Here is a 26815-nt window from a genome sequence, read left to right as displayed (position 1 = left end):
CACTGTTTTCATTTGTCCTTTTAGTAAGAGCTGTTTGTAAATCAAAATGAAACACTACTCTTTTCCTTTCAGATCTATTTTTATTTTGTTTTGATGGGCCAGCTGGTAATTTGAGCAGCAGCCATTAGTTAAATAACTCAAAACATTAGACTGAAGGTAAAAAATGTTAGTCAAGTTTCAAACTAAGTACCTACTGAGTATTTATGAATGTTTTGAAAAGTTGATAAATTTTGACTTAGACAATATTTTTCTTGGGTAATATATACAATTTTCTTGATTTATACTGTTAGCAATGTGAAAATAAATGTCAGACCGGGAAACACAATTAAAAGGACCAGTTGTAAGAGGAAATCAAGCATTTCTATGTAGCCAAGCAAAGAGAGGCAAAACAGTCAAGCCAATTACTCCAGTTGGCTAATGGTCTTCTTAGTGAGTGATCTGGACAGGTGCACTGTCCACTTGAGGGGCATAACCTAATGTCGATTGGACTGGACTTCCTCAGTTCTCCTGAGTTGTTCTAGCGTGATACAGTTTATTCAACATGATGTGGCCTTAGTCTCATACACTTAATTCCGGTTTTATATCTAATTCTATATCAGTAATGGCTTGTTGGGATTATGTCCAATACTTAGCACTATATCCATGAATGTATATTTGCCAAAGTATAGACAAGGTGGATTAAAGCCTCTTCAAGTTGTGTATATATATGTTTCAAAGATAATCTATGTAAGTTACATACTTTATAAGAATTGAGATGACTCAGTTGGCATAAAGGAATAATTTATTACTTGAATTGTTAGAATAAGTATTAATATCACTTTAGATTTTAAAAATATTCAATCTTATTATGTGATGTGAATAGAGTTATCTGTAATCACGCATAGAACTAGGGTCAAAATGAAATTCCACACCTCTGAGAACTTTGAAATCTTCTACTTGAGTTTCAATATTGAAGCTTCACAAAATTAATCAGAATATATTAGAATATAATTATGTAGCAATCTTTTATCCAGAAAGTTCAAATGCAAATATTGCCTCTTTGCTGAGTACAGAGATTGGTAAGGTAAGAGAAATGCAATTTAATTGAGAGTACTATATTCTTACTCATTAATTCAAATTAATGCAATTGTTATCTAACTAATTAACTGGAAACATGACTTGTTCAATATTCATTAAATGTGAGAATTCTTCCCAGAATAAAAAACTCTAAGTGAAAAATGATCTAAAGTCTCTAAAAATACTAATAGAAAGCTGATAATACCTACCAATGAAACAGTAGTAATTTACTTTAGAAATAGTTTTGGTTAAGCAAAATGGTGAAAATGGAAATAGATGGATTCTACCATTGATTAGTTATTTAAAGGAAGGTTGTTTTTGATTGAAAGAAACAGAGAGGAATATATAGCATTTTATGTTATCTTGGCAAAAATCATCAAATCTACTAGTCGATGTTGAGACATGATTATAGTTTACAAGTTAAAATTATCAGACTATTGGATTATACCTTTAATTACCAGTACTATGTAGCAATAACACTCAAGAAGAAAACTACACTTATCAATTAAAAATTTTAAAGTTCATAACATTAGCATATCTATCAATTATTAAGCATTCACTAAATTCTGTTAAGGATTTTAACAGAAAAGGAAGGACACATACCATTGTATATTTCCATTCTGTACAAAAACAGATTATCGATATTGTGTTGAAAATTTATTTAAATTTGTATTAAGTTCTGGAAAGTTTTACATTAAATCATATTGTCAAACTGTGGAAATAATTATTTCATATGAACACAGAAGCAATTGTAATTTGCAAACAGCAAAAACAATGAGCTTTGAAGTAAGATCAGCCCATATTTCATGATTTATTAAAAGATAAAATATAACTATACTGTATAATGTGCAAAGATGACCATTCTGTTCCCTTGGACCCAAATTCTTGCTTAATTTAAAGACTTAGTATGTGATCCATGGACTGAGATGTGTCATAAGACATTTTTCAAAGCACATGTTGAACACTAAAACAGATATTTTTTGTTGTCTATAAGTTAGATGAAAATTTGAACATCCGAAACTCTATATTTCAAATAAGAACTTTTTTTAATAAAAAAGTATTAGAAGTACTTAAATAGTAGATACAAAATTAATGCCAGCAATTTATGGTAATAATTTTAAGGATGTCTCAGACTCATGAATTAAGATGTATCAAATTAGTCTTCCATGCACAAGCCAAACCAAAACCAAAACCAGAAAAGAAATGTGAAGGTGTGTGGGATAAAATAATATTTAAGAAAAAAGTGAAGCCATTCACAATGATATATGTACCGTTATGTAATCACCACCACATCAAGATGCAGAATATTCCTGTCACTCAAAAAAATTTCCCTGTACTCCTTTATAGTCACCTCCCTTCATTTCTGACCAATGGCAACTGCGAATCACTTTGATGTTACTTGCTTTTTCCAGAATGTTGTATAACTGAAATGCCATACAGTTCATAGCTTTTTTAATCTGGATTTTTACACTTAGTATGATGCTTTGGTGATTCATCCATGTTGTTCCATGTGCCAGTAGCCCATTCCTTTTATTGTTGAGTAGTATTCTATTGTATGGAGGCACCACAGCTTGTTCATTCATTAACCAATTAATAGACATTTCAGTTATTTACAATTTTTGGTAATTTTGAATAAAAGCTAAATTTGAATAAAACAATTGCAAAAAGCTTTCCATGTGGACATACGAGGTCTGACTATTAAGTTCGTAAACTCATCCTAGAAAAAGTGTTACATACCTCATTGCTGAATATCATTATGATCACCTTAGAAGTACTCCCCTTGGGAAGCTATGCACTGACGCCAGCGCCTAGTCTCCCCTTCAAAGCAATTTTGGAACTTTTTTTCTGGAATGGCCGTCAGAGCTGTCATTGTATTACTCTTGATGTCCTGAATGCCATCAAAATGTCTTCCTTTTGATATTTCCTTTATTTTTGGGTAAAAAAAGAAGTCATTGGGGGACAGATCAGGTGAGTAGGGAGGGTGTGCTAATACGGTTATTTGTTTACTGGCTAAAAACTTCTTCACAGACAGTATCATGTGAGCTGGTGCATTGTTGTTATGCAAGAGCCATGAATTAATTGTTGGCGAAAAGTTCAGGTTGTCTAACTTTTCCACTCAACCTTTTCGGCACTTCCAAATAGTAAACTTGGTTAACTGTTTGTCCAGTTGGTACAAATTCATAATGAGTAATCCCTCTGATATCAAAAAAGGTTAGTAACCTAATTGCAACAAGTTTGCAAACTTAATTGTCCGACCTGTCTTCATTTCTCTAGGAGTGGGATTGCTGGGTAATATGTTAATGGTATGCTAACACTATAAGAAACTGTTTTCCAAAGTGGTTGTACCAGTTTGCATTCCCACAAATCTTGGATGAGAGCTCCATTTGCTTGACATACTCACCAACATTTGAAACTGCCTTTCATTTTTGTAAGCCATTCTAATTGTTGTGTAACGCTATCTCTTTGTGGCTTTAATTTGAATTTCTCTAATGACTAATGATGTTAAACACGTTTTCATGTAGTCATTTGCCATCCATATCTTTCCTTTAAGAAGTATAGGTACAAATATTTTGCTTTTTTAAAAATTTGTTTTTTCTTATTGAGTTGCTCAAGATGTTCTGGGTAACAATTATACGCGTTTTAAAAATATTTTATCTTAGTATATGTTTTCATTTTCTTAAGAGTTTTTTTTCAAAGAGCAAAATCTTCTTATATAGTACACTAGAAGCATGAATCATAAAAGAAAATTGATAAACTGGACATATGTTCTCAATACAAAAATGTCCTAATTACTCTCTCTTAAAACCAGGTAGTAGAATTTCTCCAAACTGTTCTTTTCACAATTGTTCTGGCTATTACAAACCTATTATCTTTTTAAAAATATAATTATTAGAATTAGCTTATCAATATCTATTAAAAAAAAAACAGAAATAATCAAATTTTGCTTGGGATCATGCTGACTCTAAGCACAATGGGGGCAGAATTGACATCTTAGTAATATTCAGACTTACAATCTATGAACATGTTATGTGTTGGAAAAGTCAAGAGGAGAAGGAAAACATTGTATTCCCATACTTTTGCTTGCCATATTCTTTCTTCCACCTGATGTTTCAGTGTTCCTTCTTTTATTATGTCCTTTGTCTTTAGAGAGCTATTTGTAAACATTCTTTTAAGATGGGTCTGCCAGTGACAATTTGCTTAGTTTTCTTTTGGTTAATTATGTTTTGATTTATCTTCCTTGGTGGATTATATTTTTTCAAGATATAGAATTCTAGGTTGACAGTTCTTTTCTTTTTGCATCTGAAGTGTTGAACTACTTCCTTTTGGCCTTATGAATAGAAACGTAAATGTGTATGTGATAAAGGAACAATAAAAATCCACTGTCATTCAAAAAAAAAAAACCACAGTATTCACTGTTGGTCAGGTATTGTTTCTCTCTTACTACTTTCAAGGTTTTTTTTTTTATTTTTCTCTAGGTTTCAGAAATTTGAGTATGTATCTTGGTGTCAATATCCTCAGGTTTATTCTAAGATGTTACTCAGCTTTTAAAATCTGTAGTATTATACTTATTGTCAAATTTGGGAAGTTTACATTCATTACTTTTTTCAAGTACTTTTCAGCCCTGTCTACTTTCCCCTTTCCTTAATGGGATCCACTTCCAGTGACATTAATGGTAAATATTTTGAGAATGCGACATTCCTCTGAGGCTCTGTACATTTTTTTTTTTCACCCCCAGTCGTTCAGGTTAGGTGATTTCTACTTTTCAATCATCTGGTTCACTGATTCTTTTTCTGTTTTCCTCCATTCTGCTATTAAGCCTATCAAAGTTTTCATTTGATAAATGTATACTTCAGTTATAAAATCTCCATTAGGATCTTTATATTTTCTGTTTCTTTGCTGAGACTTTCTATGTCTCATTTGCTTCAAACATACTTATAATTGCTCATTTTAAGGATGTCTGCTTTAACATTTTTGTCTAGTAATTTAGACAAAAGATGTCTATCATCTCTATTTTGTCATTTTTAAATGGTTATGTTTTGTTTGTTTGAACTCTTCCTGGCTCTGTTATTATGAGTAGTTTTCTGGGAGTTTCGGGTGTATCTTATGAGGCTTTGGATCTTATTTAAACTTTTGTTTTAGCTGGCTTTCTTGGTCTGGCAGAGGAAGGAGAGGTAACCTCATTATTGCCAAGTATTGCTAGAAGATGGGTGTTCCTTGTTACTGCTAATGGGGGGATCCAGCTCCTTAATGGTCTTAGGGACCATCAGAGAGAGGACTCATTACCACCCTGGAAAGATGATACTCCTGATTCCCTATTCAGCATTCTCTGACACCACCTTGCCTGTGGGGTTGGGCTATCTTGTCATAACCTGGTGAGGGTGGAAGTGTAGGTTTCCTAGTTGGCCTTTGCTGGTATGAATGATAATGAGATTACAACAATTTCTGTGGTGTTGGCTGGAATAGAATGGTTATTGTCTATTTACAGATGAGAAAATTAAAGCCCACCGAGGCTAAATAAATAAACAACCATTAAATTAATGTTAGACATAGTCTGAAAAGCAGGCCTTTGGATTCCCAGGCTATTTAGTATATTTTTTGTTTTAGTTTGGTTGTGTTAGGAAAAGAAATGGTTATTTTAAGAAATGAAGATATCACCCTAAATGAGAGGTTGTTAATTCATATTATAAGATGATTAATTTGAGGCTTTCACAACTTATCTTTCTATTGTAACTATGTAGGTGATGACTGCATGCAAATATTACTTCCAGTCACCCAGAGACACTTTTCATTTAGTGAGATCTAAGTTACTCCCTCACAGATGTCCATGTGACAGCATTCCCTGTCAGATATAATTTTGCCAACTTCAACATGTGCCTCCGCTTTTCTGTAAAGCTCTCCTCTTCCCATCTTGTGATTATCCTCCTTTAGTTCATTGTAAAAGCCATTTAGCTCTTATCCGATCATTCATTATCTCCTAGAGACAATCCCAGTGCAACTAACTTTCATTCATCTTCATTTCATCTTTCTGAGATTAGACAAACTCTGCTATTTTGATATCGCCTATTTTTAATATATGGGTACTTGATATTGTCATTTTTTTTCCCCTAGCAATGAGCTATAACAATGATAGTTGAAACAGTTCTGGCTTTCCTGAAAATATTACTTTTAACAGCTGGACTTCTGCTTTGAAAGTTTTTCTTTAGGTTTGGAAATTGATGCCAAATTTCTTCCAACTTATTTTAATCAACCCACCTAATAAAAATTCAATGTCATTTATATAATCTATCTTCCCTTGTTTGGTATACATCTGTTTGCAGTACTTTTTCAGACCACTGTGAAGGATATTTTTCAAGAGGTACTGCATGTATATAAGGCATATATAAATAAGTTTATTGTAAGAAAAATATCCAACTTATTCCATGTGGTAATTAGATAATAGATGTGCATTTCAAAGTAGATAAATGCAGATCTTCATATGTAAATATGTATATATAAAATGCATTTAAATGAGATAAAGGTAATATTTTGTAATGTTAGCTAAACCTGAATTAGACTAAAGGTATGTAATGAGAAGGCAAATCATGAACTTAGCCTCTTACTCCTCACATTTGAATGTGATAATTTATGTCTTATCATAGAATAACAGTTACTTATCGTAAGATAACCATCAGGCTGTGTTGTTTAGATTGGGGGTAATAGGAAGATACTTTTGGCCATTTAGTTTTGAAACAATATATCTTACTGATTTGTTACATAGATAAATCTGTTGCTATAGTGAAGTATGTATTAAGGTTTCCAGAAGACCCTAAAGAAAGGATACCTATAACAAATGTGTTCAGAATAAGAGAAAGGCTTTGCATCCAAAAGATGTAATGGATATATTTTTCCTTTTTCCTCTTTCTAAACACTACTGAAAATTGTCAAATTATATATAAAACAAACATAAGAAGACACTGAAAGGCAGAGAAAAGATAAATTAGCCAGGGACACAAGTAACAGCATGATGGTAAATTCCCTTGGTTTTGTTTGTTTTTTTAATTTAAGTTTATTGGAGTGACAATAGTTAGTAAAGTGCACAATTCTGTAGAATATCATCTATAAATCCCATTGTGTGTTCACCACCCAGAGTCAGTTCTTCTGTCACCATATATTTGATCCTGTTTACCCTCATCTACCACCCCTTGGTTATCTATTTCCCTTATATAATCCAAGCAGGGTTCTGGGAAAGCTAACATTTCAGAAACACCAATAAACCAATAGGCAAAGATATAAAAGATATATGTATATATATTACATATATATAATACACATATATTATATATTATATATATAATACACACATATATTATATATATATATATGGTCTTCTCCAAAAAGCCTGGTTTCTCTAACCAAATGAGCAGGAAGAGATCACACTAGCAAGAAAAAAATGTTTGGTCGTTAAGCACACTACTGCAGTTAAACTCATTGAGTTAGGGGGAGGGGACCTGCAATTCAACCTTGACCTGCCCCAGCAAAGAACAAGTGGGAAACCTAGACTTCCATTCTTGATCCACTATAATAAGTCACCCCCGCCCCTGCAAAAGGGCAGTGTCTGAGACATTCGCCTGTTGGGTAGTGGGGAAGTTCATGCCCACAGATGTTAAGAGGGCAACTCCCAGCCCATAATGTCAGTGGAAACCACACAGGGATTTCCACCTTCACTTGGCACTGCTTCTATATATGATGTCATACGAGGACTAGTAGATAGTTAGGACATTTGCCTTACCAACAGCAGAGTGTACTTACTTTTCAAGTGCTCACAATACATATAGCAAGATAACCATACTCTGGGCCACAATACAACTCTCAATAAAACTTAAAACATTTGAAATCACATAGAGTATGCTATCTGTTTTCAATGAAATCAAGCTAGAAACCATAACAGAAAGATAAGTGAAACAATCTTTGAACACTTGGAAACTAAACAACAGACTTCTAAATAATCCATGAGACAAATGTGGAGAGGAATTTAAATATATATGTTTATGTAACTGTAAATGTGTACATTAGAGAAAGGAAAAAAAGGCTATAATCAATAAGCTATGCTCACCTCAAGTGCCTGGGGAAAAAATGATAAAAATTAACCAAAAGCAAGAACCAAAGAAATAATAAAGATAAGAACAAAAATCAATGGAATTAAAAACAAAATGTCAAAAATCAATGAAATAGAAAGCAAATTGTTTGGAAACATCAATACAATTAACATACCTTTGCAAAAATGAAGTAAAAAAGAGAAAACGCAAGTTACCAACACCAAGAAAAACAAGGAATATCACAAGCCCTGAAGATATAAAATGAATAATAAGGGAATACAGCAACAAACTCTTCATGCATAAATTTGAGTATTATATGAAATGGAATAATTCCACAACCTGCACAAACTACCACATTTCACCCAAAATGAAGCAATATAGCTGTTAGAGAAAGTGAACTCCTAATACAAAAAATTTTGAAAAAAATCTCTAGGACCAGATTGTTTCAATGGAGGATTTTATCATATGGTTATAGATTAATGAATGCCAATTTTATAAAGTTAAAAACAGAGGATAGAACATTTTTCAACTCAATTTATAAAGCCAATATTGTCCTGATACAAAAACCAGAGGAAAAGAATAAGATGACAGCACATCCCTAATAAATTCTGATGCAAAAACTTTTCACAATATTTTAGCAGATATAAAATATTATACATATGGCCAACTGGGATTTATTCCTTTGATGCAAGAAGACTGATTAACTTTTCAAACAGTAGTCTAGCACATCTATAGGCTTAAGCATAAAAATATGGTCATGTAAATTGATGAAGAAAAAGCATTCAACAAAATGCACTACTCATTCATGTTGAAAAAAAGAAAAAGAAAAATTCTCAGAAAACTAGAAATAGAAATGTATCTTAGCAACTTGGTAATTAACATCTTTAAAAAGCTACAGTTGACATCCTATTCAATGGTTAAAGATTTGGAATGCTTTCTTCCTAAGTCAGGAGCAAACCAACAATGTCCTGTCTCATCTTGGCAATTCAATGCAAGACTGGAAGTTATAATGATAGCAATAAGTCAAGAAAAGAAAATAAAGACATGTACATCGAAAAATAAGAAATGAAACTGTTCCCAAAAGCAGATGACATGATCATCTACAGAGAAAATACCAGGTAACACATTAATAATAACTAGAACTAACAGTGTTTTCAGCAAGGTTGCAGGACACAAGGCTGACATACAAAAATCCATTGTATTTCTATATGTAAGAAATCAATGCAGGAAAATCAAAAGAAAGAGATAGAGTGACATTTATAATTACTGATAACAGGAGTCATAACAGGTTAATGGATTGGAAGACTCAATATAGTAATATATAAATTTTCCTCAGATTGACATATAGGTTTAATACAATTTCTATCAAAACCTTACCATTCTTGTAGATATAGGAAAGATTATTCTCAAATGTAAATGGAAAGTGAATGAACTAGAATAACTATACATTTTGAAGAGTAATATAATCTGAGGAATCACTTTATCAATTTTAAAACTTATGTAGCTACAGTAATTAAGACTGCAGTATTGGTGGAGAGAGACCTACAGATGACTGGAAAATAATATAGAACCCCGAAATAGTCTGACATAAATATGCACAATTGATGTTTGACAAAGATGCAAGAGAAATTAAAATGGGGGATGGATAGTCTTTTCAATAAATGATGCTGGAACAAATAGAAAACCTTGACCTAAACTTGAGATTTTTCAGAACACCTATCTCTAAATGGACCATAGATTTAAAAGTAGAATGTAAAACTATAAAACTTTTATAAGAAATATAAGAAATCATCTTTGGGTCCTGGATCTTCATGAAGAAATCTTGCCATGACCCCAAAAGAATGAGCCAAAAAAGGAAAATTTGACAAATTGGACTTCACTAAAATTAAAAACTTTTGTGGTGCAAAAAATTTTCTTAAGAAGATGAAAAATAAGTTACAGAGTAGAAGAAAAAAATTGCATAACACATATCTGTCAAAGGACTTGATTCTGAAATATATAAGAGATCTCAAAATTCAACAGTAAGAAAAAAACTAAAATATTCCAATTGGAAGAGGACAAAAGACATAAAGAGACATCTGACTGAATCAGACATACAGATATCAACTAAGCATATAAAACATGTTAAACATCACTAGATATCTGGGAAATGCAAATTGAGACCACTGAAATTCACTATATATATATCAAAGTGCAAAAACAGACTCTGGGTGGTGAACACACAATGCAATATATAGATGATTTATTATAGAAATGTACACTTGAAACCTATATAATTTTACTAACCAATGTCATCCAATAAATTTAATAAAGATAAAAAAATAGTGATAATACCAAATGCCAGCAAGGCTGCAAGGACATTGAATCACTTATATATTACTTGTTGAAAAGTAAAACGATACAGCTTTTCTGGAAAACAGTTTGACACATTCATAAAACACTAATCATATACTTACTATATTACCCAGAATTTATCTTGGGCATTTATTCCAGAGAAATAAACTTACGTCCACACAAATACTACTACCTAATTTTTCACAGCTGCTTTATTTGTAGTACCTAAAAATTGCAAACAACTGAAATGTTTTGAAATAGGAGAATGCTTAAATAAACGCTGGTACATCTATACCACAGACTATTACTCAACAGTAAAAAGGAATGAACTACTAATAAGCCTAACATGAATAGATCTCAAGAATATTATGGTGAGTGAAAAAAGTTTACATAATCTATGATTCCATTTATATAACTTTCTTGAAATGGCAAAATCGCTGTTGAGAACAAATTTTTAGTCACCTGGGTTTAGGAATGGTGTTGGGGAGGGCGTTGAGTGTGGCTATAAAGAGGTAACATTAAAGAGTTAAAATATTTCATATTTGTATTATGATGCTTACATAAATCTACCGGTGTGAAAAATTGTAACTAGTATCAATTTTCTAGTTTTTGATATTGTACTGTAACTAGGTAAAATACAATCAATTGGGGGCAATGAGATGAAAGGTGCATGGAGCTTTTTGTACTATCCTTGCAACTTCCTGTGAATCTTAAATTATTTTCAATTTTAAAAGTTAGGAAAAAATGTAAATTTAGCCAGTGAAATCAAGTAATATTTTTAAAAACACATAAACACGTGGAGTTCATTCTCAAATTTCTTGATATATTTTATTTTCGTTTATATTCACTACTTGCAAGTTTTTCATTCTTGATCTTATTTGCAGAGACATCAATTTGAAACTCTTAGTATATTACATATTCTAACAAAAGCCCACTTTGTCTCAATAACACCCTCTTGGAACTCTGTTTCCCATTTTTATTGGACTGATTTCACTCTTGGCTTGTAGCATTGTGGAATCTGGGGATTCTGTTCAATGTTTTCTTGATTATATCCAATGGTTTGCATGCCATTTATTTATTCCTTTTTCTAGTTCACTTTCTCATATAATAAAAATCTGTTCTCAAGTTACTTTTAAAGGGAGATTATGGGAGAAAACGTTAAGGAGGCACAGCATGTGAAAAAATGTTTTTATTCTGATCTATGCATGGATTTAATATTTGTGGGAATATAATTAGTCTACATTATTCATGTTTATTGTCTCCATTTTGAAGACTTCCTCTCTCATCTTCTAATACATCTAAAGCTGATGAGATGTCTGAACTTGATCTCATTGTTATTCCTTTAGTATAACACCTGCCTTTTTCTTTTTCTCTGCAAGTGCTTCAGGTCTTCTTCTGCATTATTGAATTTCACATAATGTAATATTTGGTCTTTATACTTCATATCTTTCAGCATCCAGTAGACCATCAATACAAGGTCTGACAGATAAGTTCATGAACGTGTTGCATCAATGTTGCTAACTAGTTTTGATATCAGAGGGATTACTCATTATGAATTTGTACCAACCAAGTTTACTATTTGGAAGGGCTGAAAAGGCTGTGTGGAAAAGTTAGACGACCTGAACTTTTCGCCAAAAATTCATGGCTCTTGCATCACGACAATGCATCAGCTCACACGGCACTGTCTGTGAGGGAGTTTTTAGCCAAAAAAAAAAATAATAAGTGTGTTGGACCACCCTCTCTAGTCACCTGATCTGGCCCCAATGACTTCTTTCTTTACCTGAAGAAAAAGGAAATATTGAAAGGAAGACATTTGGATGGAATTCAGTACATCAAAGATAATACGATGACAGCTCTGATGGCCATTCCAGAAAAACAGTTCCAAAATTGCTTTAAAGGGGGGACTAGGTGCTGGCATCAGTGTATAGCTTCCCAAGGGGAGTACTTCGAAGGTGACTATAGTGATATTCAGCAGTGAAGTATGTAGCACTTTTTCTAGGATGAGTTCATGAACTTAATTGTCAGACCTCGTATACTATTTACTTGATAATATCCTCTACCCTGTGCTCTCTCTTCCCTTATATCAGTTCTAATTGCCCGTTGAGCATCACATACTACCCATGACATTGCTCTGTCTTTGAATTTTTAGAGCAGTCTCTAATTTTATTTATTATTAATCTTTCGCTCTATCCAGTCAATATTTTACTTTGCTTATCATATTTTTAAATTTTTTGAAAGCACTATTATTTTTCTCAATTTTCCTTTTTAAAATCACCTTGTTTTTGTTTTGCCGACTTACTATCTCTTATCAACCTAAATGCTCACAATGATACTGGTTGGATTGTTATTTTTGTTGTTGAAGTTACCTTGTTTTTTTCTGAAATACTTTTTTTGCCAGGAGAAGTTTGCATCCTGGTTTATCTTAGACTTTCTCTGAAACAATAGACTTTCCTCACATAACTAGTTAATTATTAATAATTCACTCAGATTTTAGAATTAAGCAGAGGCACCTGTCTGAGAGACTTTTCTGTGTGTGCATCTGGTTAGTTTATAGAAAGGAGCTGGTTGTTATTCTTTCAAAATTTATATTGCAAGGAATTAGAAGGGTTTTCTATAATGTAACAGTGGATTAATTTCTAAGAGTGCCATAATAAATTATCACCAACTTGATAGCTTAAAATAACAGAGATGTATTCTCTCACAGTTCTAGAGGCCAGATGTCCAGAATGAAGGTGTTGTCAGGGTCACACTGCCTTGAGAAGAATCACTTCTCACCTCTTCCAGGTTCTGATACCTGCAAGCAATCTTTGGAATTACTTGGCTTGGACATACTATCTCCAACCTCTGCCTCCTCACATGGCTTTCTCCTCTGCGTCCGTCTTCTCTTCTTATAGGGAAACTTTTCACTGGACTCAAGGCCCTCCTGGAAAATCTAGGATGATCTGATCACAACATGCTTAATTAAATCTGCAAAGGTCCTTTTTCCAAATAAGGACAAAATCACGGATTCTGAGGAGGTATATCTTTTGGGGCCACCACTGAACCTACTACAAGCAATATACATTAATCCTCTCAAAGACAATTGGATTATGTTAAGATAGTTAAGTATTCTCCTTTTCAATAGAGGAAAGCTCATTTTTTGATCTGGGGTTTGGTGAGAAATATTCTTGTTATCATGATTTAGGCATAAAGAGTGGAGTGGTTGACATGTTCATATATACTTCCATTTATCTCATTCTTCTCAGCCTTTTCTCTCAATTATGCTTTAAGTTGCACCTGCCGTTGTGGAGACTGAAGCTACTCATGTGTTCTGCCATGTAGGTCAGTTTTCTTGTCAGTGCGCTCCACTCAAGTACATTGTGTAACTGTAGCCTTCTTCTTCATGGTCATCCATCCACATTCTCTTCTCCAGAAAATTTTCAAAATCTGAAGTTGACCAATCTCTCCCATTTTCTTGTTGAAGAAGGATTATAGTACTATAGATAGATAGATAGATAGATAGATAGATAGATAGATAGATAGATAGATAGACTATTATTTATATGTAATCTCAGAAAAGAGGTAAAATGCTTATTATGTTTATGATACATCCATTTTCTAAGTCTCAGTGTCCTCCTCTATTAAATATAAATAAAAAAACAGAGTTCATCTTACTACACAGTTCATTAAATGCTATAATGCATAAGGAAGGCTGTCTATATGGTAGGAAGTGTTCAATAAATGTTAGCTATTGTAGAGCATGGGTCTCTATGCAGATACTTAAAGAATTTGTAAATCATTTGAAAATTACTAAATAAATATATTCACTTAGACTTCTTCATAGATAATTTCTTTATTTTACTTAATTAAAAAGGTAGATATTAATTATCAGAGACCATTTTGTTTCACTCATTTGCTACTGAAACATTAACTAAAATGCAAAAAAAAAGTTATCTTTGTGATCTCAATACAATATAACATGATTTCCTGGAATATGCCAAAATAGAATTTGTCATTTCTCATTCTCCCAACTTATTATATATTAATACATGAGTATAATTTGTGTAGTTCTTCTCTTTTCAAGTTTTTCATGAATTAATCAGTTCAAAGGTGAAAGGGAAGTGTTTGTGCAGATCATACCACTTGATACTTAGAAATTCATAATTACAACCTGGCTTTTGAAAGACAGCCATAATTTAGTTTTATGCTTGAATAAATTACATGGTGTTCAATAAATGTTGTTTTATCATTTTGGAAATTAGGCAACTCAATTCCCTCTCAGAAAAAAAATAAAAAACAATAACAACAACATCAAAAAAACAGTGGCTAATTTTTCTGTTTACTGAATTAAATTAAAGTTTAAAGTTATAATCTCCTCATTCTTTGCTAGACAGGACGTTATATTAATTTTGAGTCTATAGTAGTCATGACAGAACAATATGCGTATTTAATGTATTTTATTAGTTAGTAGATTTTGGAGTACAAGTCCTTTGATAGATGAGAATGTGTTTTGCTTTATTCTGCATTCCTAATGATAAAACAGTCCACGGCACACAGTAGGCACTCAATATATATGTACTGTTATAACAATCTCACTGGTATTTACAGTCAGCTTTCCATCAAGGGAATTTTAGGAAAATGCATCCTACGTAATCAATAAAACTAAGACACTATGTATATGTAGACATAAATATATTTCAAAGCTAAAACTATAAAGTTATATGTACATGACAGTTCTTAGCTTTGTTTTTTTTAATTTTTATTAACTTTATTGGGTGCCATTGATTAGTAAAAGTATGTAGGTTTCAAGTGTACATATTTATAATACATTATCCATGTATTGCATTATGTGCTCACATGGATATTTGACCCCTTCTATCACCATCTATTTGACCCCCTTTTCCGTCTTCTACAACCTCCTCTCCTCCCTTACCCCGTGGTAACCAGTGAACTATTGTCTGTGTCTATGAGTTTTTGTTTCTTTCTTTGTCTTTTTCACTTGTTTCTTTCAGTTTTATATCGCACATATTAGTGAAGTCATATGGTTCTTGAATTCTTCTGTCTGATTTATTTTACTTAGCATAATAATCTCAAAACCCATCCATGTTGTTGCAAATGGCAGTATTTCATCTTTTCTCATGGCTGAGTCACCAATAAATTGAATTAAAAAACTTGAATAAAAAAAAATTAGAATAGAATTACTATATGACCCAGCAATCCTTCTTCTGGGTATCTACCCACAAATCTGAAAACATTTATCCATAAATATATATGTACCCCTGTGGTGTCCATTGGTAAAGCTTGGTAAAGGGAATGTCTTCTGGACTCTCCTGAAAAACAGAGTTTAGGCATAAGCAAACAGGCATTATGTCGTTAATCATTCTGATCTCTATAAACCTTTTGATGCCTTAATTTAAAATACACCAGGGAGATTCTGGCATTTCAGTTTCATTCAGTGTATTGCACTCCTGAGTTCAAGTATCAGTTCACCAACAAAGGAAACTGTTAGAACTAATCCACCCACTCCATACAAGAAATTACATCTGTAATTTCTGCTACTGTGTCTATTCACTTAGATTTGGACTTATCTAAAATCATATGTTTTCTACATTGATACAACATCCTTAGGATCCATACCACACACATTCTTTAAGTTTCAGTCAAGCTTGCTTTTTTTTTTTTTTTTTTTTTTCTTTTTTGGTGTGCATTGCCACTCCACAGATGTCACACTTTTACCAACCGGAGTATGCAAGACCTTGAATTTGGTTGTAGATCTAGAAGTAATGAGAAGGGATGGAAGTAGGTCCTGAGGAAGACCAGCAGACCACTGAATGGTTATTATTTTTTAATTAACTATTCTTTTATGCAGTTCAGATGGGCGGTTAACTGACTTACAATAATCTTTCCTCGGTTAAATAGTAATATTTAGACATATGAATATAGTCAGAAAACTCTCATAAAATCAGGATAACAAATCACCCCCAGAGTTTCTCTGTATTTCTTTACAATACATTTCTAACACCACCCTAGTGCCTAGGGAATCAATGGTCTGCTTTTTGTCACAATAAAATAGTATGAATTTTCTAGAGTTTTATATAAGTGGAGCCATTACAAATATTGTCTTTTGCCTGGTTTCTTATACTCACCACAATGATTTTGAGATTTATTCATGCTATTACCATGTAGCAATAGTTTACTTATGTTATTGAATAGTATTTTTTTTAAGTTTATTGGGGCGACAATTGTTAGTAAAGATTTCAGGTGTACAATTCTGTATTACATCATCTATAAATCCCATTGTGTCTTCACCACCCAGAGTCAGTTTTCCAAGCATCACCATATATTTGATCCCCCTTACCCTCATCTCCCACCCCCCTCCCCCTTTACCCTCTGGTAACCACTAAACTACATGACTATGTAAAGTCTGACAATTAAGTTTGCGAACTTGTTGCAACGATGTTGCTAACCTGTTTTAATATCAGAGGGATTATTCATTATGAATTTGTACCGACTGGACAAACAGTTAACCAAGTTTACTATTTAGAAGTGCTGAAAAGGCTGTGTGGAAAAGTTAGACGACCTGAACTTTTCCACAACAATTCATGCCTCGGGCATTACGACAATGCACCAGCTCACACGGCACTGTCTGTGAGGGAGTTTTTAGCCAATAAACAAATAATTGTATTGGAACACCCTCCCTACTCACCTGATCTGGCCCCCAGTGATTCTTTCTTTACCTGAAGAGAAAGGAGATACTGAAAGGAAGACATTTTGATGACATTCAGGACATCAAGGGTAATATGATGACTGCTCTGATGGCCATTCCAGAAAAAGAGTTCCACAATTGCTTTGAAGAGTGGACTAGGCGCTGGCATCAGTGCATAGCTTCCCAAGAGGAGTACTTCGAAGGTGACCGTAGTTATATTCAGCAATGAGATATGTAGCACTTTTTCTAGGATGAGTTCATGAAATTAATTGCTCAACCTTGTAGAACTATTTATTTAATCCACTTAACTACTTGGATTGTTTCCAGGATTGGAGCTACTGCAAAAAAAGATGCTGTAAATGTTCATGTGCAAGACTTGGTATAGACACATGCTTTCATTTTTCCTGGATGAATTCTTAGAAATGCTTTTATTTCTCCTGGATAAATTCGTAGAACTGGGGTGGTTGAGTCCTATGGTAATGGTTATTTATGAAACTGCCAAACCAATTTCCAAAGTGCTTATATACCATTCTACATTTGTACCAACTGTGTGTAACAGTTCTAGTTGCTCTGCATTCTCACCAACACTCAGTATGGTCAGTCTTCTAGTTTTAGCCATTCTGGCAATGTTCAATGGTAACCAACTATGGTTTTACTTGTATTTGTATTTCCTTAATTACTAATGATGGCCAGCATGTTTTCATGTGATTATTTGCTATCTATATATCTTCCTTGCTTAAGTATTCCACTAAATCTTTGTGTGTTTTTTTTTTTTGGGGGGGGTTCTTATTATTATTTAGTTGAAAAGGTTATTTGTGTTTTCTGAATGGAAGTCTTTTTCTACTAGATGTTTTACAAATATTTTCTCCTAGTGTGTAGAAGATTTTCTTATATTTTTAGTTCTAGTAATATTTTCTCAGATTCCCTAGAAGTTTTATACATAGATTTTTATGATGTCTGTGAATGATGATAGTTTTTTTTCCCTTCTTATTGACTCATTCAATTGGCTAAGACCTGTAACATAATGTGCCATCGATGAGAGAGGAAACATCTTTACCTTGATTCCTGATCTTAGGGGTAAAGCATTTAGTCTTTTATAATAAAGTACATTATAATTCATGTACATGTAAAGTACATTATAAAGTACAGAGGTACATTATTCATAGATGTGTTTAAACAGAGAAACTTCCATTTTTTCCCATGAATGGATTTTGAAAGAGTAGTGAATTTGTCAACTGCTTTCATTACTATTAAATGTTATATATATTTCATTGTTATTGAGAATATAATATTTTTAAAATTTAATGTATTAATATGATGAAATACATGTATCGATTTTCAAATGTTAAACTAACCTTGCATGCCTGAGATACAAAACATTGGGTTATGATATATTATACTTTTTATATTATATTGAGTTTGCTAACATTTTTCTAAGAATTTTTGCATTTAAGTTCCTGATGTCTATTTAGTTTGTAGTTATTTTCCTCCTCCCTTATCATTATTTTTTCTAGTTTTGATATCTAGGGAGTATTACCTTAATAAAATGTAGTAAGAAATATTCTCTTTTATTTTCTAGAATATTTTATGTAAAATTGGTATTGTTTCATCCTAAATATTTTTAAATTCATTAGTGAAGTAAACTTGGCCTGTTGGAAAGTTTTAAGTTACAAAGTTTTAAGTGCCAAAAATAATGTATACACATGATTTGTATTCATCTTTTGTTATTGGTATATATTGAGTATTATAATTTTAATACAGCTTTTTTCTTTCTTAAAAATGTGTATGCATGTCTTTACCACCCTCTGTGTGTGTGTGTGTGTGTGTGTGTGTGTGTGTGTATTCAGGTTACTAATTCTGCTTGATTGAGCTTTGGTAGTTTTCACATTTCAAGAATTTGCAAATTTCATCTAATTTAAGTTGCATTCAATTTATTGGTATAAAGTCATTTATAATATTTTCTTTTTTATCCTTTTAATATCTGCAGGATCTGTTGCTATGTCCTTTCTTTCTCTCTTGATATTGGTAACTGTGACTTCTGTTTTCTTTTAATTGTATCAGATCATAATGTATTTTGGTCAGTGTTCCTGTGCATTAAAATGAATGGGTGGTCTGCTCTTACAGGGTGAAGTATTTCATAAATGTCATTTTGATCTGGTTTGCAATGTTGAGTCTTCTCTATCCCTAATAATTTTCTGTAAACTTGTTCTATCTGTTATTGTGAGAGAAATGTTAAATATCAACCTGTATTTATGGATTTGGCTATTTCTTCCTTCAATTTTATCAGCTTTTGCTTTGTGTATTTTAAAGCTTGTAATTAGGTACATGGATATTTAGGATTGTTAGTTCTCCTTAAATAATTGACCCTTTATTGCCATGAAATGATCTTGTTAATTCTTACATAAGTAAAACTAAACCTGGTTACAAAATCAAATAAAGATAAACACAGTATAAAAACAAATATGGTTAAACCACAAATGCACTTTCAGATGGAAAGTGTAGTCTTAATTGTTCAAACTTTGACAATAAGCTGATATGAAAAGACAAATGCACTTTCAGATGGAAAGTGTAGTCTTAATTGTTCAAACTCTGACAATAAGCTGATATGAAAAGACATGAGAAAGACTGCCAATCCACCATGGGAATAAAAACTAATTTTATTAATAGATTTTTATTAATAATATGACCTCTTATTTTAGTATTGAATTGTTAAATAATCCCAGCAACAAGAAAAGGAATGACAGACAGAAGGAAAAAGCAGAGAAAGAAAACCTGTGATTAAGATATAGAACATAAATATTCATGAATATGAAAAGCTTTAAGATGTAAGCCAGAAATATTTTGACTACTCATTTACGTTTTCAAACACTTGAGGTTTCTTTTCATTCATAGACTGTCTTTCTAAGACAAGAAATAGTTTCAAAACAGCTTCAACTATTTAGAGGAAATTTCAACTGAGAGCAGCTGTTTCAAAATTCAACTTTCCTTGTACAATTAGGTAGTATATAATTCAGTACTCTAAATTGTGTTTCCAAACTTTGATGTCTATTTTATTTTTAACCATTTATATATGCTTTGAGTCTCTTTGGTGCTGAAGGAATTTCTTGTACAACCATAAATTAATCAGGGCTTATTTTTTTAAGTTAAAATCTCAGTTTTCCTGCTAGAAAGCATAGAGGTAAATATTGCATTTTTCCTTGTCCTTCCAAAAATAATACAAATTTCAGATGTTTTCAAAGACTTTCATTGGCAGATTTTTGGCAGATTTTCTTTATTTCTTTCTCTATATTATGATGCAAAAACAAAGCAAAACAAAACAAAAAAACTAAAATCTCAATGAGATTGGTAATAACCATGTAACATAAATCTAAAAACCCTCACTATACATTCAATATATGTTTATCCATTGAACTCCATGAATTTCACTTTAATATGAGAATTTTGTTCTTATTTGGTAAATCTTGTTGGTTCTTCATACCAGGACATACAAATTCTGAAAATTGGGTTCACAAACTCATCCTAGAAAAAGTGCTACTTAACTCACTGCTGAATATCACTATAGTTACCTTCGAAGTACTCTCCTTGGGAAGCTATGCACTGACACCAGTGCCTAGTCCACCATTCAAAGCAATTTTGGAATTCTTTTTCTGGAATGGCCATCAAAGCTGTCATCGTATTACCCTTGATGAAACTTGACTGTCATCAAAATATCTTCCGTTCAGTATTTCCTTTATTTTGGGGTAAAGAAAGTCATGGAGGGCCAAATAAAGTGAGTAGGGAGGTTGTTTCAATACACTTAATTGTTAAGTGGCTAAAAACTCCCTCACAGAAAGTGTTGTAAGAGCTGGTGCATTGTCGTGATGTAAGAGATGTTAGCTTTTCATGAAAAGTTCAGGTCGTTTCATCTAATTTTTTCATGCAAACTTTTCAGCATTTCCAAATTGTAAACTTGGTTAACTGTTTGTCCAGTTGGTACAAATTCATAATGGATAATCCCTCTGATATCAAAAAAGTTTAGCAACGTCATTTTGACTCTTGATTTAGACTCACAGATCTTTTTGGTTGTGGAGAATTGGCTGACTTCCATTGGGCACTTTGAGGCTTTGTTTCAGGGTCGCATTGGTACACCCATTTTCATCAGCAGTGATAACATGACCCAAAATATCATCTTGCCTCTCCAAAAGGTCTTGGCAAACTTCAACTTTCCTTGGCTTTTGTTCATCGGTGAGCTCCTTTGGGACCATTTTTGCACACACATTTCTCATGTCATGATTTTCAGTTAAGAGTTTTCTGTTTATCAATGTTTACTTGGTGTACTATGCTTCTCACAGTCAGCTGATGATTTTGACGCACAATTCAACATATTTTTGCTATGTTGTCATCAGTTCTGCTCGTTACTGGCCGCCCTGACCTCTCTTCATCAGTGATGCATTCTCTCCCCTCAGAAAAACGTTTAATCCATTTGTACACTGCCATTTTCTTCATGGTATTATCCCCATAAACTTGGACTAACATGTCCCTGATTTTACTTCCACTCTTGCCGATTTGAACAAGAACTGTAATGTTTGTTCGTTGCTCTAATTCAAGCTCAGACAGTCTCACGATGGCACACAAAAACACGCAACAACAATAAAGAATGACACTCAGCAAGATACCACCACACATTGACATGAACACAGCTGTGAGACACTTATATACCAAGATTATGAAACCTTACTGAGCTGTTTGTACAGTGCTGCCAATGTAAGCACAAGGTAGCAAGTTCGCGAACTTAATTATAGAGCTCATATTTTTCGATTGATTGAACTCTAAAATCAGACCTTCTTTTACATTTAGATGTCACTGAGCACATAGAATTAAGTTCCCACTCAATATCTGTGTAGAATAGTCAGTTCTGATTTGTGCAGAATATTTTCCTCCACTCATCTAATGGTTTGATTATAAAAAAGCAGTTGGCTGTTTTAGTGTAGCAATTCTAAATTATAAATATAGTCATCAATTCAACAAAACAATAATTTATGGGGTAATTATAATCATTTTACAAAACATGATAACATTGCACTACATTAAGTAAATAATTGAAAATCCTCATTCGTGAAATTTGTTACAGTTTGTGATCATAACAACAGTTTATGGACATGGACGGTATCATTATTTTTAATAGCTAAAATTATTCTACTTACAACTGTCACTCATTTTTATTGCAAAACATCTTTATTATAGAAAGTGTTCAGATATAATCTTTTTAGATTGCTGTTCAGGTTATATATTTTCAAACATTTTAATCTTACCATTGTCAGTGCAATCAAGCCTAGCAAATATCTTTCTTAGTTGGATGTAGTGTTCTAGATATTTCTATTTTTGTTATGAAAGTAGTTCTACACTAATAATTTAGTTCATGCTTTCTTAAATGCACCCCATCCCCCATTGGCCTAGCCAACTTTTTCTCATGAAGTATTTCCTCTTTTATTATTTAGGACAATTTTTGTTCTTCTAGGTGTCTTAAGTTGTGTAAAAGCTAATACTATAAATTTTGTATTAACACTAACAAGCTCACCTACATAATTACTCAATTTAATATAGTCAAAGACTTTATGTATTATTTTCTTATAGAGACAAATATTACAAATACAAGCTATGAAAGATATGCTTTATGTCCCTAACTATTACAGTTTTATAAATATTGGTGTGTTGGTCTCTATGCAACTAAGACCCTTGTCTTTTGTGTACACAGAATAGCTTTTTGATATCATGCCAGTTGTTTTAATATAGGTTATAATTCTCTGCAATTAATTGTCATGAATACCTTATTAGTGATTTTTTTTTAATCAAAACTAAGGACTTACTCTTCTATGATAGTGTCATTGCATAAAACATACAAATAATCTGTAGAAAGTATGTGATTATATTATTTAATGATGAACTGAGGAAAGTCAATCTTTCAATTTAAACCATTACTGCTGTTTTACAATAGAATTAAAATAATTTATATATAGTTAATTTTATTTTTCTTCTGTCTCACTTTATATGTGTCTAAACAGGAGATTAGCAGGTGTTGGTTTTTCTTTTTTTTTTTTTTTCTGTACAGGACACATAATAAGTATTTTAGACTTTGGGAGCCATACGTAGTCCCTGTCACACATTCATTTTTTAAAACAATTCTTTAAAAATGTAAAAAACATTTTTCCACATATAGCAATAGAAAAGTAGTTGATGTGGTTTGATCCAGGAGCAGTAGCTTTGCCAAACCCTGGTGTAAACACTGCAAGAATAGCTAAATTACTTTTTATTTATCCTATATGCCTAGCATTCAGGTATTTCTAAAATAGATAAAGCAGACCCATTATATTAAGTATTATCAGCTATAGGGAGAGTCAACCCATGGGTAGAGTCCACTATTGAGGCACCAGTGTGAAATGTATACACACACACACACACACACACACACACACACAGTATGTATCATTTATTTTATTATTGGGAAATATGTATGTATGTGCATAAGCAGAATGTAGTTCGATGGCAACATTTCCATGTGACCCATTTGAATATTGAGGCATGTGGATGACAAAAATCAACAGTTTAATTAGTGAGAATATCTGAACATTAACATCCTAGGTTTTTAATAGAAAAAAACAACAACAACAACAAAAACAGTATACCAAAATTAGATATCTGAGAGCTAAAGCTGCAAGTATAAAACAGAGGTGTCAATTCCCCTAAGAGGTTAGTTTTGAAAACTAGTGGAGAAAATGTAAAGAAAAACTACCTAACACAAGGCCGTCCTTATACACTGTAGATATTCAATGAATATCAATTTTCCTTTTCTTCTAATAAAAACAAAATTATGATGCTTTGTATTTAATGTCCAGTTAAATTATTTTTGTAGAATTGTATGTAACAGAGAAATTAACACATTACCCTTTGCATGCAAATTTATATAAAGCTGAAATCTTTGCAAAAAGTCCTTTGATTTGTTACTGGCATTTTTAACCAGGGTCAAGTAGCCATTGATCCTGCCATTAGAGGGATAAAAAATTCCACATGTATCCCATCAGTACAACAGAAGAAACGCTACAGGTTTCCATCTGTCAATTCATATGAAGAGTGTTTAATATACAGAGAAATGAATGTGACTATAATTTGAAGTCTAAGGCATGGTGCATGTTGTCAATGAACTAATATAACTAATATCCCAGAATGGAAGGTCAAAATACAGACACAACACACATAAATGTAGAACAAAAGGAAATAAGGAGGAGATGGAGGAAGAGAGGTAGAAGGATAAGGAATAGGAAGAGGCAGAGGAAGAGAAGGAGGAGGAAAAACAGAGGGAGGGAGAGAGATATTAGTAAAACTAATAACAGTAGTAAGGCATGATTGTTAAATAAACATACAAATAATGGGCTAATCACAAGCCGAATATACCACGAAAGTCAGGCATTGGGGAAAAATCATAAAAGCATTACCCTGGAAATGGAAATTGGAAAGCATTTCACATAAAAGGACAAGGAGAAACTAGTACAGAGAAAATGTGTGTGGCAGTAACACAGGATGATGAGTAAAGAACCCAACAGGTCTCATTAATCCATAGCAGCACAGACACGTGGCAGACGTTGCAGACACTGTAGTTATTACTTGAGAAAGTTAATGTATTTTATCTGAAGCTCAGCAAACTTTCTCCAGTGTATAAGTGTGTGGCAAAATCAAAGGAAACACTTTTACAGAAAAATACTTTGAATTCCAATCTCAGGGTTGTAATTTATTGATTTTTATTCGAGCTTTTTTTTTCTTCTTTTGGTGATTTGTTTTAAATGATGCTTTAGGCCTCAGAAACTATCTGTTCCTGGCAGATAGTTCATGTTTGGGATGGAAAGAAGGATAGGACAGCCTGATCATAGGCTGCCAGGAATATGATTCAAGCCCCTTATCCTTGGACTTCCAGAATCTAGTAGAACAAGTCATATACTTCCTTAATTTTTAATATGGGTTACAGGAATCAGCATTACATTCTTTAACCATGGTTATCTGTAAGAAAGGTCTCTTAAATATTCCAGCATGCCCTATGTGGGAAACACTGTGTTTCATGAAAAATGCTTTCATACAAGACTTATATATGGTATTAATATGTGTTAGTGATTCCTGTACGTAAAAGTCATTATTAACATATTGTAAGACAAATAACAAACTGGGAAAATAATTGCAAAATATAAAGAGAAGCGTTTAATATGCTAAATAGTTTTTTTTAAATCAATAAGAGAAAACTGAAAAACAAATAATTTTAAAAACTGGGCAAAGGAGAGAAACAACAGGAACAAAGGAGTAATAAGTATATAAAAAATAAAATTTAGATAAAAATAAACAGAGCTAATACAAGTCTAAAAATTATTTCTATTAGGCTAATATAAGAGTATTTTTAAGCAATAACATTTGAATTATCAAAAGTAAATTTATTTTACATGTCAGTAAGTAATAAGAGGGACAATATCACATTTTGTTGGTAAGAGTGTAAAATATTTCTCAGAAATGTCCAGGAAGAGGTAATAAGCGCTCTGAAAATATGCTTATAGCATTTTGCACAGCACTGCAATTTGAAGCTATCTGTCCAAAAAATTAATCAAGATTTGACAAAAATCAGTGAAGATATTAATTATAGTATTAATATTGAAAGTTTTAAAAAATCATAACTTTAAATCATAAAACTTGCTGTAAAATTCTCTCACTAAGGGCAATGCTCCTTATACTCACTAAGCCCACACAAGTACACACAAAATATATATCCCTATATATGTAGCCATAAAGTATTCAAATATTAATGAATTAAAATTAAGGCTCTCATTTTTGTGTACTTTTAAAATATTAATTTTATTTTCTAAATACACAATGTAGTTTTCTATGATTATCAATTTTAGTGTTTTAGATTGCAAGAAAATAAGATTTTGTTGTTTATTGTTTAATTTAAGATTGGAGGAAATAAATGTTAACTTTATGAATTTATAAGTACCTAAGATGCATTTTTTTCATCAAATATTAGTAAATCTAATGCTGTTTATACGCTTTAGGGAAAATAGCTATCATAATTTTAATAATAAATTACTTTGTAACATAATGATCAATTTTAGAGCAAATACTAATAAGATTTACATTTACTTGTGGGATTCATCATTTATTAATCACTCACTCATTTATTCGTTCGCTGAATCTATCTTGAATGCCTAATTTTTGACAGGCATACTCGCAAGTGATACAGACCATCAAAGTCCCTGCTCTAGTTTAGCTTACATTCTAATGTGCATGCATGGACATATTTATTACAGGGGTGTGTGGGGAAGTACTCTGAGCACGCCATGAGAAAATGCATGTAAAGTTTAGCATTCTACCTGGCACAATAGGGAAATATCATTTTTGTTATCATTCACTTCCTTTTTAAATAACTAAAACCTAACCATACTGTTGATTATTGTCTGTCAAATGTTGTAATATTTTATCTTGAAGACCATATCCGTTTTATATTACCCAGCTTTGCCATCACAAGCCTACGGACATTAGCTAGTATTTCATAAATATGTCCATAATTGAACTCTAAGTTCTTTTTCAGCTCTAAAATGTTATGAGTATCTGAATGGTATTGGACTCGTGACTTTTGATCTATACTCTGAAAACA

The sequence above is a fragment of the Rhinolophus sinicus genome, linkage group LG05, assembly GCF_036562045.2.
Source record: "Rhinolophus sinicus isolate RSC01 linkage group LG05, ASM3656204v1, whole genome shotgun sequence".
NCBI lineage: Eukaryota > Metazoa > Chordata > Mammalia > Chiroptera > Rhinolophidae > Rhinolophus > Rhinolophus sinicus.
The sequence above is the reverse complement of the archived record's forward strand: the minus strand, read 5'-3'. Positions refer to the sequence as shown.